Source organism: Tamandua tetradactyla, chromosome X (genome assembly GCF_023851605.1).
Source record: "Tamandua tetradactyla isolate mTamTet1 chromosome X, mTamTet1.pri, whole genome shotgun sequence".
NCBI classification, from domain to species: Eukaryota; Metazoa; Chordata; class Mammalia; order Pilosa; family Myrmecophagidae; genus Tamandua; species Tamandua tetradactyla.
In genome coordinates, this window is record NC_135353.1 from 93,589,278 (window position 1) to 93,595,736 (window position 6,459).

At 37.4% G+C, this 6,459-nt stretch overlaps 1 pseudogene; it reads right to left on the minus strand.

The window, feature by feature from the left end:
* Positions 1-2,700: 2,700 nt before the first annotated feature.
* On the minus strand, positions 2,701-3,788 carry LOC143671938 (heterogeneous nuclear ribonucleoprotein A3 pseudogene; annotated as a pseudogene).
* Between the last annotated feature and the right edge of the window lie 2,671 nt (positions 3,789-6,459).

Genomic DNA, 6,459 nt, shown 5'->3' on the forward strand with positions numbered 1-6,459 from the left:
CAGCATCCACTGTATGGTGCTGTTTCTCCCATAGCCTGGATCCATGGGTCCAGGAATCACGGAGCAGAAATGGGTGTGACACCACTCAGTATTACCCCTAGTGATCCACTAGGAACATTTTTACTTACTGTCCCTGCACTCTGAACTTTGCTGGTCTACAGGTTTCCATTCCAGAAGGGGTAGTGTTTCCACCAGGAAAAACAGCAATGATTCCATTGAACTGGAATTTAAGACTGCCACCTTGTCACTTTGGGCTACTCATGCCCCTGGATCAACAAGCCAAGAAGGGGATTCTGTTACTGGCTAGGGTGATTGACCCTGACTATCAGGGGTGAAATAAGACTGAAACTACACAATAGAAGTAAAAAAGGAGTTTTCCTGGAATATAGGAGATCCCCCTAGGGCATCTTTTAGTACTGCCATGACCTGTGATTAAAATCGATGGAAAACTGCAACAACCCAATCCAGACAAGACTAGCAATGGCTCTCAAAATTCAAGAATGAAGTTTTGTGTCACCCCACCAGGCAAAGAACCATGGCCAGCTGAAGTACTTGCTTAGGGTAAAAGAAACATGGAATGGGTAGTGGAAGAAGGTAGTGATAAATATGAACTACAATCACATAATCAGTTACAGAAATGAGAAGTGTAATGCTGTTTTGTTCATGTTATAGTTTAAATTGTAAGATATCAAGTTTAAGAGTATTACCCAAGGACTTTCATCATATTCTGGGGAGATTAATGCATTTCCTGTTGTATGCAGGACAGTTGAGTATTGTCAGGTGAGGAAAAATGTGTCTGTTATTGTTTCCCATTTAGAGCTTAAGTACGGCTTAAAGTGGTGTGTATAGCTGCCAAGTTGACGAGGGGTGGACTGCCATGATCAGGTTCATGTGTCAAGTTGGCCAGGTGGTGGTGCCTGGTAGTCTGATCAGGAAAGCACTGGCCCATCTGTTGTTATGAGGACATTTCATGGACTTAAATCATGATCACGTTGGTTGCATTACACAGCTGATTGCATTTGTAATAAGTAAAGGGGAGTGTCTTCTGCAATGAGTAATGCTTAATATAATCACTGGAAGGCCTTTAAGGAGAATTCAGAAGAGACAGTCACTCTTTCTGCTTCAGCCAGTGAGCCTGTCCTATGGAGTTCATCCAGATACTTTCATCAGAGCCACCAACTTCACAGACTGCCATATGGATTTTAGACTCTTCCATTTCCATGGTTGTCTGGCCAGCCTCTCCTGAGGGTTTGTTGAGGATCTTCATCAGAGTTGCCAGCTTGCAGCCTGCCCTATAGGCCTTGGACCCTTATATTCCCGCAGTTTCTCGACCAGCCTCTCCTGAGAATTTGTTGAGGAACTTCATCAGAGTTGCCAGCTTGTGGCCATCTTGAACTCTACATTCACACGGTTACATCAGACACCTTTATAAATTTTATATTTATGAATATCTCATGCTGATCCTGTTTCTCTAGAGAACCCTAGCTAATACATCCAGTAAAATGCACAGTGTGCCAACAAGAAAGAATGGAAGCCAGATGAGAGTTCACTAATGTATAATTTTTATTCTCTTGCTGTGGAAGATTGTCTCAATTAAAAATATATTAAACCCAGGAAAGCAACTGAAAATTTGTGGGCCTCTTGTACTATAGAAAGTAAAACAAAGGAAGCCACTTATTTGCTTCAATGCAGCTGCTTTGTTGTCCTGTATTTTGAAGTTTTAAAATTTAACTTAATTTTTAATTTTTTTGTTTTTGTAAAGTTTTTAAGAATGCTTTTTATAGTAGTAAGAAAGGAAAAAATCCACAAATCCATTCTAGAATTTAAACAGAGGGCAGTAGGCCTTTTTTTACACCCAGATAATATTATGGCAGCAGTTCAAGTGTGACCAAGGTAAATGTAGAAAGAGATTTTCTAAATACAGCTAGGACTTTTCACAAAGCTAATGTATTAAATTGATAGCAGATAACATTTTTAAAGAAAATATACAAAAGCCAAATAGGAATTTTACTTTTTATTTCATTTGAAGGCAAATCTTGATGCTATTAAATTCACTAATATGCTCATTTGAATACCCAAGCCTAGTTGTTATCTAAAACACACATTGCACATATACAAATATCTATTCTCCCCACATACCAGTGCCCACTCATACTGTGGTTTGGAAGTGGGAGAATAGATTCCCCTTAAACTGCAAGTCAACAGGTGTTTCTTTATAGTTAACTTTAGCAAAATTCATAAAAATAACAATTAACAATGAACTTTATTTGTTAACTCACAGGGAAATACCTTTAAAACTGCATTTTGTTAAGTTTCTGTACTAAAATATAGAAAAACTGAACTGCACAAATACTGAAAAGTTAAAAATTCCTTAATTTTTTTATCCCCAGTACCACCACCACAGTTTACAGGGCAATACACCTGGTATAATGAAAAGAAAATTACAAAGTTACAACAAATAAAATACCTCATGAATGTACATCTAACTGACACTACATTGCGTTAATAAACAGCTGCACTTTTTACAAACTTGCTATGACAGTCCTGAACAAGAGGATTTTTTGTTTAAACTGTAGCAACTTTTCTGACGATGGATCATTGTTCCTTCTGTGGCAGATTTTTACAGTTGCTCTAAGACATTTGAGATGATTGTCTCAAAGTAACCTGCAGCTTTCCTGATAACTCCTCATCTCTCTCTTGCTAAGAACTGTAGCCATTTTCTGTTGAGTTTATAGAACCTTCTGTGCCATAGCTACCACTTCCACCACCAGATCCATAACCATCACCATAGGGACTGCTTGAATTTCTTCCACCAAAAACCCCTGTTCGTGTGTCCATAATTCGATTGCTGTTGTCCACAATAATTTCCATAATGATTATAATTATCACCACCACCATAGTCACCACTGCAAAAATTTCCTCTTTCATTGTAACCATCATGTCCTCCACCACTACCACTATATTCACCACTTTGGTTTCCATATCCTGGTCCACCACCATAGCTCTCTCTACTACTAAAACCAGGATCATAACCGTAGTTGCCACTATCAACTCCAAATCCATCATATCCACCATCACTTCCTCCATAACTACCTCTGCTGCCACCATCTCCACCATCGTAACCTCCTCTTCCATCAAAGTTTCCACCATGTCTCAAGTTCCCTACACCATCTCCAAAGATCCCTCCACAGACCATAAAGTTACAAGATCCATCTTCATAACCTCTTTGTGATCCATCAAACTGTATCTCTTGTTTAGAAAGAGCCTTTTTCTCTTCACGATTATGCCCATTAGCATTGTGGTATTTCTGAACAGCAATTTATCATCTGTATCATGATCATTGAAAGTTAAGAAACCAAATCCTCCCCTTATTCCATTCTATCTTCCATAACATCTATGGTTACAACCTTGCCGTACTTTTCAAAGTATTCTCTCAACTTATATTCTTCTTTATCTTTAATGCCACCAACACAAATTTTATTCATTGTTATATGGGCACCAGGTTTTACAGAAACTTCTCTAGAAACATCTCTTAGGTTCCACTACATGCCCATCAACCTTGTGTGGTCAAGCACACATTGCTGCATTCACCTCTTCGACACAAGAATAAGCAAAAAAATCAAAGTCTCTGGAACGTTTTGTTTAGAATCTCTCATCACCACAACATCTGTGAATGTGTCCCACTTCTCAAAAAATTCTCTTAAACTCTTATCTGCAGTTTCAGTGCTCAAACCATCAATAAACAGTTTTCTCATTTGCTCTGGTTCCTCTGGACCATGGCCTTCCATTTTGAGGAGAGACTCACCTCCTCCAACTCAGGTTCAATATCTTTTTCTTCTTTTTTGATGTAAGCCTTTAGAACTATACATTTCCCTCTCAGCACTGCCTTCACTAAATCCCATAAGCTTTGATATGTTGTGTATTAATTTTCATTTGGCTCAAGTTATTTCCTAATTTCACTTCTGGTTTCCTCTTTCACCCACTGTTTGCTTCAGAGTATGTTGTTCAATTTCTACATTTTTTGGAATTCTCCATTTCTCTCTCTTTTTATTGAGTTCTAGCTTCATTCCACTGAGCTTGAGAACGTATGTTGTATTATTACAATTTTCTTTTTATACTGAGATTTGTTTTGGAACCCAACATGTGGTGTATCCTGGAGAAAGATCCATGTGTGCTTAAGAAGAATGTACTGTGTTTATGTTTGCTGCAGTGTTCTATATATGACTCTCAGGTCTAGCTGGCTTGGTGTATCATTCAGTTCTTGTACTTCCTTATTGATCCTCTGGATAGATGTTCTATTATTGAGAGCAGGGTGTGTCATGGTCAGGTTCATGTGCCAACTTGGCTAAGTGGTGGTACCTGTTTGTCTGGTTGGGCAAGTGCTGGCCTGTCTGTTGCAATGAGGATATTTCATAGAATTAAATCATGATCACCTCAGCTGTATCCACAGCTGATTCCATTTGTAATCAGCCAAGAGGAGTGTATTCTCCAATGAATGATGCTTAATCTAATCAGTGGAAGCCTTTTAAGGAGGATTCAGAAGAAACAGGCTCTCTTCCTGCTTGGGCCAGCAAGCCTCTCCTGTGGAGTTCGTCCAGACCCTCCATCGGAATCATCAGCTTCACAGACTACCCTCCAGATTTTGGACTCTGCATTCTCATGGTTACATGAGACACTTTTATAAATTTTATATTTGTGAGTGTTTCCTGTTGATTCTGTTTCTCTAGACAACCCTAACTAACACAGGGTATTAATGTCTCCTATTAATGTAGAACCATCAGTTTATCCCTTAAAATCCACCAGTATTTACTTCATGTTTTTTGTCTGTGCCCTTAGTGTGTACATATTTATAATTGTTACATCTTCCTGTTGAACTATCACTTTTATCAGTATATAATGACCATCTATGTCCTTTGTAACAGTTTTTGACTTAAAGTCTATTTTATCCAATATTAGTATAGTGACCCCAGCTGTCTTTACTTTCATGGCATATTTCCTTCCATCCTTTCATCCTGAACCTACTTATATTTTTATTTCAAGGGGAGTCTTTTGCAGACAACATTTAGTTGAAATATGCATTTTATCCATTTGCCAATTACTGCCTTTTGACTTCAGAGTTTCATCCATTTTACATTTAAACTCATTACTGATAGAACAGGATTTTCTTCTACCTTTTTGCTATCTAACCTTCTTAAGTTATAATTTTTTGTCCCTCATTTCCATTAATACCTACTTTTATATTTATTTGCTTTATTTGTGTGCTGGACCATATGGAGTGCCTTCTCACTTCTGTTTATGATTTTCATTTATATTTTGTGGTTACCATGGGGTTAAAACTTAATATTTTATTAAGCTATATATCTAAATACACAGAAATTATGTTTGGTTTGATACAAATTAACTTAATAGAATACACATATATGTTTCCTATACCCTTCTGTCTCCTAACTATATTTTTTTACTTGTTACTACTTATATCTTTGTATGTTTTATTTAAAAACATAGATTTCTCATTACTTTTTATGTATTTGCATTTTAGTATCTGTAAGAAGTAAGAAGTAGAGTTACATACCAAACAACATAATGCAATAATACCGGCATTTATAATTACCCAAATGATTACCTTTATTACAGGGCTTTATTTCTTTTTGTTGCTTTGAACCATTGTCTAGTGTACTTTCCTTTCAGTCTGAGGACCTCCCTTTAGCGTTGCTTGCATGGCCGGTCCAGTGGTGAATAACTCCCTCAGATTTTGTTTATCTGAGAATGTCTTAATCTCTCACTCATTTTTACCCTCTTTTTTTTCTTTTTATTCTTTAAGTTACCCTTACTGGTACTCTTCAATTCTGTGCCCTCATCCACACGTCCCTTCTCCTGTCTTTGTTTTTTTTTCAACTGGCAGAATTCTCTTTAGTATTTCTTGTAGAGCTGGTCTCTTGTTGACAAATTCTTTCAGGATTTGTTTGTCTGTGAAAATTTTAATCTCTCCCTCATTTTTGAAGGACAATTTGGCTGGGTACAGAATTCTTGGCTGGAAGTCTTTCTCTTTCAGGATCTTAAGTATATCATACCAGTGCCTTCTCACCTCTGTATTGCCAGCTGAGTAGTCTGAACTCTGTCTTATGCGGTTTCCTTTGTATGTAGTAGATTGATTTTCTCTTGCCACTTTCAGAATTTTCTGCTACATGTCAACTTTTGCCAGACTGATTGATATATGCCTTGGGGAAGGCCTATTTGGATTTATTCTATTTGGAGTTCATTGAGCTTTGACTAGTATATTTATGTCCTTTATAGGTTTTTGGAAGTTTTCCTCCATTATAACTTCAACTAATCTTCCTAGCCCTTTACTCCTCTCTTCTGGGATACCAATGATTCTTATATTTGTGTGCTTTGTTTTGTCCTTCATTTCCTTGAGATCCAATACAAATTTTTCCAACTCTTTTGCCATTTGCTGTTTTG